Source organism: Chlorocebus sabaeus, chromosome 7, assembly GCF_047675955.1.
Source record: "Chlorocebus sabaeus isolate Y175 chromosome 7, mChlSab1.0.hap1, whole genome shotgun sequence".
NCBI lineage: Eukaryota > Metazoa > Chordata > Mammalia > Primates > Cercopithecidae > Chlorocebus > Chlorocebus sabaeus.
Window position 1 is genome coordinate 99,728,241 of NC_132910.1, and position 11,075 is coordinate 99,739,315.

General features: G+C 37.2%; 1 long non-coding RNA gene across 1 annotated transcript; it reads right to left on the reverse strand.

Moving 5' to 3' along the window:
- Positions 1-260: 260 nt before the first annotated feature.
- On the reverse strand, positions 261-1,693 carry LOC140712108 (uncharacterized). Its single transcript, XR_012093557.1, has 3 exons — positions 1,649-1,693; positions 958-1,144; positions 261-400 (listed from the first exon to the last, which is right to left on the reverse strand). It is a non-coding gene; the product is annotated as an uncharacterized lncRNA (long non-coding RNA).
- Between the last annotated feature and the right edge of the window lie 9,382 nt (positions 1,694-11,075).

Consider the following 11,075-nt stretch of genomic DNA (forward strand, 5'->3'; position numbering starts at 1 on the left):
GCTCTCAGCTCCTTCCAAGGCCCACTTAGCCTGGGACACTCCCCACGCTCACAGCAATCAAAGATGATACACAGCTGTCTTACTGCCTGCAAAGAGAAGCAGAAGAGAGGAGATGAAGTTTTATTGATAAAACAGAAAGCAGGGTCAAATCACCTAGGTTTGCTGTTTGCAGAACTAGATTATTGAAAGCAAATCAGATACAGCTCTGCAAATATAAAGCATCTTTATACTTAAAGATGTTGAGAAGCAGTCATGATATAGCCTGTGTAATGAACTTATTTTAGAACAAAGGGCAAAATAAGCAGATTATTTTTCACACAATGGGATGCACAGATGTCATCTACCCATGCACTGACTGATCTTCTGTTTCTTATTCGTCTCTTCCTGCAGCACACAAACTCTTTGTGAACAAAATTATGAACAGTTATGTGCACACATAAGAGTTCTTCAACAGATAGGTCGGGGTAAAATGATAGGAGATTTAGGGATAGATAGCATCATCTTTTTTCCTCTAATTACAGGATGAGTAAATACATGAAAGAAAATGTACTAAGTGTAGCTAAGAAAAATCACAAAATAAAAATTATTCACAAAATCAAACACTCGGATCATCTGTTATATCTTACTAAGTCTATCCTCCTAAATATGTGTAGATAATATAAATGTGCATATCAATAAAACCATTGGAACATTTATTTAATAATGTGTCTGTCTTCTGTGCATCTCGTCATTATTTCTCTCTTCATGATAATATTTATTTGATTATATTGATGTATCATACTTCAGTAAGTTATTGTTGAAAATTATATTTTTGTTGTTTTTCAATATTACTTTTATAATAATATTTACCCTTCATTGGATGTTTATAATCTCTCCTGGACTTCATTAAGCAACATTTACTGGACAGTTTCAACCCATTGGTTCTTATCATGGGATTAATTTTTTCTGCAGTCATACCTCCCAGCCTTGCTATTTTGGATCTTGGTTCTTTGTTACACAGCAATTTCATAATGACATACAAAGAAAATTCCATAGTGTTCCCATCATTTTCAATTATTAGCCATTTTCCTAACTTAAAACTCAAACTCGAGTACAGGACCATTCTTCTCAGAGTCCTGTAGAGACTTCTTCATCACAGAGTTCCCTGATGTGGAGAAGCACAAGATTGAACCTGACTGAGCAATTTCCTGCCTCCTTATCTCCCACCTCCCACCTCCTATGTCCTTTGCTTACAGGACAGCACTCTGCAGGAGGGCCCTAGCAAAATGGCGGCTCAACCCTGGCTATCTCTAGCAGTGTTTCTTGCCATACAGAAACTCAGGCATTTCAGCCCCACAAAATGAGGAGGATGCAGCTTGCCTCTGCATTATGCTCCCTCTATGTCTACTCTATTACCTCTCACCAATTTGCTCTTTTTTGTTTCAGGTAGCCACAAATTGATCAAAAAGCTACTTAAAATGCCAACTTTTCCTTCTTGCAGAGATCCTTAATCTTTTCAAGTGATTCATCTGATACTCTACCTACCTAGTCCCTCTTCACACTTAGTTAAATCATGCCCCTTGGGAGAAAAAAACCCATAGTCATGTCTCTCCCAACCTAAAGGAGTTGACAACTCATTAATCTGAAGATTTCCTTCTCTTTTCCTCACCTGTCTTTTGCTTGTTTGCTTGTATGAGCTAAAGTTTATACAGATGGTCTAAGTGAGTGTTAATCAAAACTTAATGTGCACCTGAGTCAGCCAGGAACTTTTTAAAGTGAAGATTCTAACTCCATAACTGTCAGGTGGGGCCTGAGAGTCCTATTAGGTTCCTAGGTGATGCTTATGCTGCTGGTTTATGGACCACACGTAGATTAGCAAGGGTCCAGTGATCATGGTTGATTGTGGTAAGACTAGTCCCCCTCAACCCCTTTTTTCTTTTTTTTCTTTTTCTTTTTTTTTTTTTTTTTGAGATGGAGTCTCACCCTGTCACCCAGGCTGAAATGCAGTGGTGCGATCTTGGCTTACTGCAACTCCACCTCCCAGGTTGAAGCAATTCTCCTGCCTCAGCCTCCTGAGTAGCTGGGATTACAGACATACGCCACCATACCCAACTAATTTTTTGTATTTTTAGTAGAGATAGGGTTTTACCATGCTGGCCAGGCTGGTCTTGAACTCCTGACCTCGTGATCCGCCAGCCCTGGCCTCCCAAAGTGCTGGGATTACAGGCTTGAGCCACCGTGCCCAGCCTTTTCCCCCTTTTTAGAAGGCCCTAGAGGGCACTGTGGCCCCAATGGCTGGCTGCTGCCCTGTAAATATGGGGTTCTAAATCATGTTCCCTGAACTTGAGCTCCATTGTTGATTTCAGGTAAGCATAAAAAGTTTCCTTCAGTATTTTTTGTCACATGTATTATCTTACTTCATTTCCACATAACATTAGTATTATCTCTGTTTTACTGATGAAGAAATTGAGGCTTCAAGAAGTTAAATTGCTCATCCAAGATTACATAATTACACATACTCAAACCAAGAAAAAATCCCGTTCTGTTCAGTCTCTCTTCAACCCTTTCCCCCAATGATTCTTGCTACTGTGATAGTATCTTGCACCCTAGGGCAATTTTCACAAAAATTGCAATGAAATTGTTTGCTGTAATAACAATCAGAACTGAAGTTTATTAAGCATTACTATTAATAAATGCCAGGCCTAGTATTGATAACTTTTTCCCGCATTATTTTGTTAATTTTCACATCTGCTCAAAGAGATGGTTTAACTTTGGAGAAGTTAAGAAAGAAGTTAGGATTGATAGCTTCACTCCAAAGCCCAAGATGTGAAATGTAACATGATGTCGTGGTATATATGGCTATAGCAGTATCTTTTTGGTTTTAATCCCAGAAAAAGAGGTAATTCCAGTGAGCTACAGAAAGAAATAAAGATAGATAGATGGATGTTTGTAAGATGATTTTGTAAGTTGTAATAAAAAAAGCTTGCCACTCAATTATTTGGAGGTTTCTACAAACTTCCAACGCACACTTACTGAGATGTGATGATAACTTGTTAGGTCTGAACTGAATTGTTACATGGACTTAAGTGTTTGTCATTTCGTGAGCTGATGTTCCTGTAAGTTTACATGTCTGGGTTTCATGCCGATTTGTCGTATGAGTTGGAGTTTGTCACCTATAAAATTCTGGGGTTTCATTTGTAAATTCTAGAAAATTACTATAGAATTGAAGACCTGGATGCTCCAATGGCCTAGGAATATGAAGTGCAGAGGATCTAAGTGACTGTTCCAGGGTGACCATGAGCTAGTTGTGGGCTTAAACTCGAATCCAGGTCTCCTGCAATGCACTCCAGGCCTTATTCAGTCAGACTGTGTCTCATTTCCTTTTGCACAAACCTTTGGGGAAATGTGCTAGTTCTGAATCTGTTCTCTATAACCTGTTAATGTCCCTCAAGGGAATAGGAATGTTAGGTATCTATACTGCAGCGTGCACGAGCAACACTAGCTTTTGCTCTCTGAGCCCAGCTCTTTGCCAATATGTGATTTCTCTGAAGACATCAGGAGACATAGGACAGGGCATAGCCAGTCCTGGAAATGTGAGCCCCTTCTGCTGTGTATCTATATGCCTGTGACCCGGCATCCTTTTGCCTTTAATGAGATTTTGCAGTGACAGGATTGGAACAGATTGCTGGCATTATGGCAGCCAGGATATTGTCAGGAGGAACTTGGCAGTGCTCGTAGGTGTTATGATGCTGGCTCTTTGCTCAAGGGCAAGAATATTAAAGGGAAAATTAGAGATAAAACAGAAAGTGAGAGGTAATGTCAGAAAAGTTCAGAAGATGAAACCAGTAGCGGTAAATATATAGAAAATGATTTGAGGTTTACACACTTTTGAGTCCTTGGTGAGTGAAGACAGAGCCAAGAATTGCTTCAGTGATATTCCTTCATAAATCTGCATAATAATCTCTCGGCGGGGCTTTGGTGAAATTACAAGTATTCATTTACTAAATTGGGTTCAGTGTCTGTATCACGCATGCCATATGAATATTCAGTGCAGTGAATGCTTCCCAAGCTATGTTGAAGTTAACACATAAGCTGAATATAACTCAAGTGGAACTCAAAATTGCACGCTTACTTTAACTTAACAGAGGTCCTAGTGTCTTGAAGAATTGGACCCACCCCCACCCCCAATATGTCAATTAATACACATTCTAATAAAACCAAATGTAAAGTGCTTTCAGTATTTGTATCTGATTTTTGGCATTAAGTAGTTTTCTTTATAACAGAGGATTAGGATAATAATACACAGGGCTCTGAATGGTTCCTTAGAACACAGTGGCAGCTGCCAAGCAGATTCAAGAAGAATGTTTAATTACAATACTCAGTAAAAACAACAAAGAAAAAGTTCAATGAGAAGAAACAACTCTACTATGAGACAAAGGTCTGTGCTGAGTGAAAGAGGAACAGTGGACCACAGACATTTGTTGTAGCTGGAGTTGCCTTGGCAGCCGATGGACATTTCACCTTAAAACTTGAGCATTTTTCTTCTCGAAGCAACTCGGTTGGCTTTCTAGGGTAAGCATACAGAATCATTTCTATTTCCAAAAAATGCATTTTTCCACAAACTAAAATTAATAATTCTCAGAGAAGAGTGATCACTGCCAATTCTATATAGCAAAGGAGCACTTAACTAGGAGTCAGGCAGCTTGAGTTCTCATGCAGAACTCTGTAACAAACCAACTGTTTAAACCTCAAACAGCTGGTTAGTTTATCTGAGCCTCTCTTCACTATGAACTTTTCCATGATATTCTGATTATATATATATAGATTGATATAAAAATATTCCTTTGGAAAAATTCTTGATCATATTTTATATTGTCATAAAGTATAATGTGACTTCAGATCCACAGTAAATAGTCAAATGCAGTATGTGAAGTTTAATTGAAAGACAGTATTCACTTATACTTATTATATGGGAGGTATTATGTTAAATGTGCTTCACATGCAAAATGTCAGCCAATAAGGTAGTTTTATTATTATCTCCATTTTGTAGGTGGAGAAATTGAAGCCCCCAAAATTGGACAAAAGACACTTGCCCAATGTCTTGCCCAGTTAGTCAGTAGCAAAACTGAGATTCAAACTCCAGTTTCTTTAACTCCAATATGCTTTTAACTATTTGCACCTCCTTCCTGTAGGACAACTGGATGCATGCTGAGCTTTTCTTGTCCATCACTAGTGTGTGCTGCAGAAATTGGTTTGGGTTCTTAATTGAGTGTATTAATCATCTAAAGAGGTCTAGAGTGAGATATGGGAAGAGCCTTGCTTAAATGACAAAGCTTTGAATTTGAGAGGCGCTGAAAAGAGGGAGGCATGGAGGCTCAAATCACTATGCTTAGCCATGGGAAGCAATTGGAGAGGCAGGTTTTCTCCTATTTTTAAGGATATTACTTTCAGATATCTGTTGCTGTGAGGCAAATTTGATAAAGAAGCCTACAAATTAGCAAATAGCACCTAGGAGGACAGTCAGGACAGTGGGTTGCGCATACAAAACAGAAAGGAGTAACCTCTCACTTGTATGGGTCTTACCAATGCCAGGAGGTTTTGAAAAGCTAATGCAAGGATTTGGGGAGTGGTAGATCTGAAAAAAGAAAAAAGGTTTATTTTAGCAGAGATAGTATGTCTGGATTAGAACACATAGAGGTTGCAGCTAGAGAATTGGGTGTGGAGTTTTCTTAATGATGGAAGACAAGCCAAGTCTGGGGAAAATAATTTAGTGGTGGTTATCAAAAGACATGAATAAAATATCTGGAAGGAGACTCATCAGTCTCAGGTGATGAGGTGTCAAGATGTAGTCCCATCACAGGGAATGCTTCTCCATGGGAATATTTGTTCTTGGAGAGGTGCCAGAAGGGGAACTATGTGCCGAAGTCAGCTTAAGTTTATAGCAGCGTACATGAAAAATAAAAAGATTTCCTAAACATGAAATTAGAGAAAATCCATTTTTCTGTAAAAACATTCAAAGTTAGACCATTATATCCCATCAAACATGATAATCTGATAGAATGGAAATGGCTAAGAATGACTTGCTAAGGAAAACTGTAGAAGAAGAATAGAAAGGCCTTTGGGGATTCTTATAACTAGGGAGAAGACTGAAGAATACTTTGAAGAGGTAGAAGGTGAGATTTATTATATCAAAGTTTAAAGACCTACAGAATGTAATTAATTGGGTTAGAAAGCAAGATTTGGCAATTGGCCTGAAGGGGAGGGGAGACCAAAGAGGTTCAGGGCGAATTGAGTTGACCTAAATTTGTCCTTGGATATTTGCTACTAACATGCCCTAGAAGGATCATTGCCGTTGTTGAGTTACCATAAAGATTAAAGTAAAACTTGTTTATCCTTATATTCATAGATTCAAGCCTGGTAATAGAGGGAGAGTCTTCCTACATTCATAATATAAATAAAGAAGCAGTCATTTGCCTATGAAGCTGCCCATGTCACATATTTAGAGTCAAAAAATTTTTAAAATAAAAAATGATCTAATTCCAATACATTTTTATTTTCATTAAAATTGAGAATGCTACCGTGGTGAGTGAGCAAATGTAAATCAGGAAGGAAAGCATAACCAGGTCTTTGGAAAAGGTTTTAACTGTGGTGTTCCACTGATGGAGATGGTGTTTATAAAGTCAGATGACTGAAAAGAGGATCCTCCTTCCACACCCCGTAAGTGTCCTTGTTAGTGTGACTCTAGGCAGGGATGATTGGAAATGTATGTGTCCAGGGTTAGATGGGCCTTCACTACGCTCTGCTTAGCCAGCTAACAGAGCATGGAGCTCAGCCCCAACGCGGTCAGAAGAGGATTCATGGTTCTTGATGACTTTACTTAGGTTAAAATGAAGCATCCTGATTTCAGAAAACAACATTCAGTAGGAGCCCTGACCTTGCACTGGCAAGCAATGAAGCTGGAAAAATGCACCCTTAGGCCAGAACATTTTCAGAGGAGAGAGTTGACTTAGGTTCTTTTATTTAAATGGTTTTTACTTCATCAAACATTTTTTTTTGTTATCTATAAGACAAATGATTAAAAAAAAAAATTCCTTGAAAAAATAACAAACCAAACAAAGGAGAAAGGATTTTTTGGTTTCTTCTCTAGACCTCTCTCCTTCCTTGGTAAGATCAGTTTCTCTGTGGATATAATTATCAGATCAGTAAACTGCAACCATGAACCGCAAAAGCAAAAGGAATTGTCTGATTTAAAAGTCAAAGGTTGTTTATCTTGGTTTTATACATTTTGATTATGATATATTGAATATATAAACAAAGTTGGGGTAACGTGTCTAGACATACTAGTTTTCCATGTTGCAATCCTTTATTACGGAAATGGCCAGGCAGCATGTTCTGGCCAGCACTCAGTAGTCCTTTCAATTAATTTTAAGGGGCTACAACTTTTTAAAATCAGATACCTATACAGATTTTAAATCTTGGATGAAGCACATTTCTGGTTCCTGTTGACTTCAGCAGAACTTGTTTTAGCACCAGTTTAACAACAATTGGTCACATTCAATGACCTTGAAAATGAATTAGGGGGAGGGAAGAGTTGGAGCAATCCACATGCATATTTCCATTTAAAGTTTAGTAAGCAGAAGTTAGGTGTTTCATGAGGGAGACTGAAGTTACAATAGAAAATAAATTTTTAAGCAACAATATGATGGAAATGTGTGATTTATTGGATGAGGAATAATGGATTTGATCCTGAGTCTCAAATTTCCCATCTGAGTTATTTACTGAAAGCCATATATTTAATGTTTATTTCAGTGTGTCTGTAAAATGGGAACAATTATTCCATCCTGCTCTATGTTAGAAATAAATAACACATAAATGGACTTTGAGATCATGAGATGAAGGGTTATATAAATGTGAATTATTCAAAATCATTTAAAATGAACCCAACTGAAATTGTAGTTTTAAAAAAGATTCTTATAAATGAATTAATTCAATTGAAGAAAAAAATTATAATACATTATTAAGGAATTACTTTTGAGAAGTTGAGCTTTAATGACTATGAAAAATTAGAGAAAATGCAGCAGATTAATTCACATTTAAGACATGGCTGTTATTGTATCAATCTCAAGTTAGAGCCAGTATTTCCTGGAATTTCAAATGATCATTTGTTAATATATGGGAGAGAATTCTGTATATGGACCATAATATAAGTACACAACATTATTATGTATTCCTCTATCCAAATAACACAGCTTTTATTTTGTGACTCTTGTGTTCTAAGCAACATGCTAGGCCCTAGGAATGCCATAGGGAGAAAAAAGGAGTCCAGGACCTAGACTCATGCTATAATGATGTCTTGAGTTCTCTTTTATTGCAGAAAGAAGACCTATCAAAATGTCAATAGAAAACATGAAGTGAGAGGGTGGACATCATCATGTAAAAACGTTTTGGGATTTCATTGCTGAGTTCCAGAATATGGACTCAACATGAGGAAATGTAGAGTGTGGCTGTTGGGCAAATTAATGAGCATGTTGCTGTGAGTTTCTGCTGCCTTTTTTTTTTTTCTCAGCTTGTCTACAATACCTAGAGCACCAGTGCTGAGAATAAAACAGAAATGACAAGTCTGAGTTGCTCTGTAACTAGATATATAAGGGACTGGTCACCTTAGAGGATTTGCGAATCCTGGAATGTTAAGATGGGAGCACCTCGATGTTATTTTTCAGCTCTTCCACCTGAAAGGTGAAATCCATTAGGAGGATTTGAAGACAACAGAGAAGATTTTTCACCCTCATCTGCGCAAGGCAAAAAAATTCATGTCTAGCTGATCTCATGGAAAATGAGGAAACTTATTTGTACAGTTTTAATAATCTTCTCTACGCTGATCATTAGAAAATGGCTAAATGTATTGCTTGGATAACAGACAACCCATTTTTATTTTTTATCATGCCTCATACAAAGTTTTAGCTTTGAAAAATGGAGTGGAAAGGTGGGTAGGGGTCATCTCCCTTAACATCTTTTAGTTGTTATGAAGTCTGTTGAGATACTATGTCAAATTTTCTCCTCTTTCTGAAGTAACCCTGGGTCCTTCCAGAGGATACTGGAAAATTTGTAGAGACCAAAGAGTATCTCCCACTTTGACGTCATGGGCTGGCATTGCTTAATGCTGGACCGTTTAGAAACTAGTGAAGTTGTATAATTTCACTTGGATTTTCTTGCTGGTTATTCCTAGTACAATTTACCTTGTTAATTTGTTCTTAATGAGTTCATCAGCAATGATTTAATACAACTTTGAGGAACAGCTTTCTTTAGTCTTTAATTCGCGACAGTTCCCCTTCTATTTGGCAGTACATTAATGGAAATGGAAAATTGCCTCATTCTAAATGTCAGAATAATACTGCACCAAAAACAATTCAGTCATGTCTTTCAAACCACGCACATATGGTTCATCACCAAATGTCACTCTTCTATTTCCCCCTTCCCCCCATGCCCTCCCCGCGCCTGTACCTTCCCTCTGTCTTTCTTTCTATTCGCCTGTCTCTGGTGATAATTGTTTGGATTAACTTTCCAATATCTTTACATAAGCTTCATTTCTCCTGTTGTCTGTATTTGTTAACAGTCGAGGAAGCAGTTCTCATTACACTAGTTTTACCTAGATCCTTGGAATTGGCAGAGTTCACAGATCAGGTGACAGCCACTGCTTTTAATATCACAAATGTCTTTCATCTGATCTCAAAAACAAAAAAAAGTTTCTGTGAAGTTTCTTCAAAATAATTTTTTGTGCATATTTTTGACCTGTTTGGTAAAGGTCTCTGTGTAAAGCCATGTTCCCCACTCTATCTACATTAGGGCAATTCTTTTTTTCCTAGCACTATGTTCAAGCAAATTTCTTTCTAAGATGAATGCTTTTATTAGGAATATCTTAATTGTGATTTATTGGGCAAGTTCATAATGAGAACATCCAGCACAGTTTCACTTGCACTTAAGGATACAAACTTTTAATTGCAAATCTTAATTCACTAACACTTAAAGGACATTTCAATAAATTTTAAAAATTGATCTATATGCTAAGTTACCTAAAATCTGTCTATTTTTTTAAAGGAAAAGCTAAAAGATAAAGCAATTTTCAAAGTTATCAAACATCAGCTTTCATAGGTTAACATATGATGCCTGTCTTAAATGATGCCTTTCTCTTTCTGAAAAGGGCCCCTTCTTCAGATAATATTGCGGGGAAAACCATTTGAGAAAAACGCTCCACCCTCAACTGTATATTTTTAATATTTTTGTATTTAAAGTACTTGTCTGAAAATAGAATTTTGAATCTTAGTTACTTTATTGGTTTGCTTTTGATTTCTATCAGAAATCCAACTTGCCTGTGAAGTATGAATATTTTAATTCAAGTAAATGTTTTCTGCAAAAGGAAGATCTCTTGTTTAAACCATCAGCAGGTAATCAGTGTGACCCACGTGTTTGTGTTACAGAGGTAGGATCAGAAAGCTAAAGAACATTATCTCATTTCTCTGTTTTTCTTTTTCATTTAGTAGTATTAAGAGGGTTGCTATTCCTTATTCTGTAGTAACTATATGATATCATGATAATTTGTTTTTCCATGATTTACTTAGCATCTACTATGTGGCAGGTGCTTTACACAGGTTATTTAATCTGAGAAGTAGGCTTAAGAAGTTTTCTCAGAGATTTAAAAAGTTGTCTGACATTCCAGAGACGGTATATATGGGAACATATGCTTATCTGATTCCACATTTTTTCTGTTATTTGTACTATTTACTTTAGAGTAGAAAAGGATATAGAGAGTCTATTTTCCACTGCCCCTCATTGTCAATAGTCATCCAGCCCTAGAATGCTGCTGGTGATGCAGGGCTCATGTATTCCTAAGGTAGGCCGACCATTGCTGAACAGCTCTAATGACAGAGTATGACTCATTATCTTCAACTGAAGACTGTCCTTCTATACTTTTACCTGTTGCTTTTCCTGTCCCTTTCATAATAGTGTAATCAGTCAACTCCTTCCACTACGTGATACCTTCAGCTATTTGATGCCCCTACTGATTCCCTGAATTGATTTCTCCTCTGTGCAAATTTTTC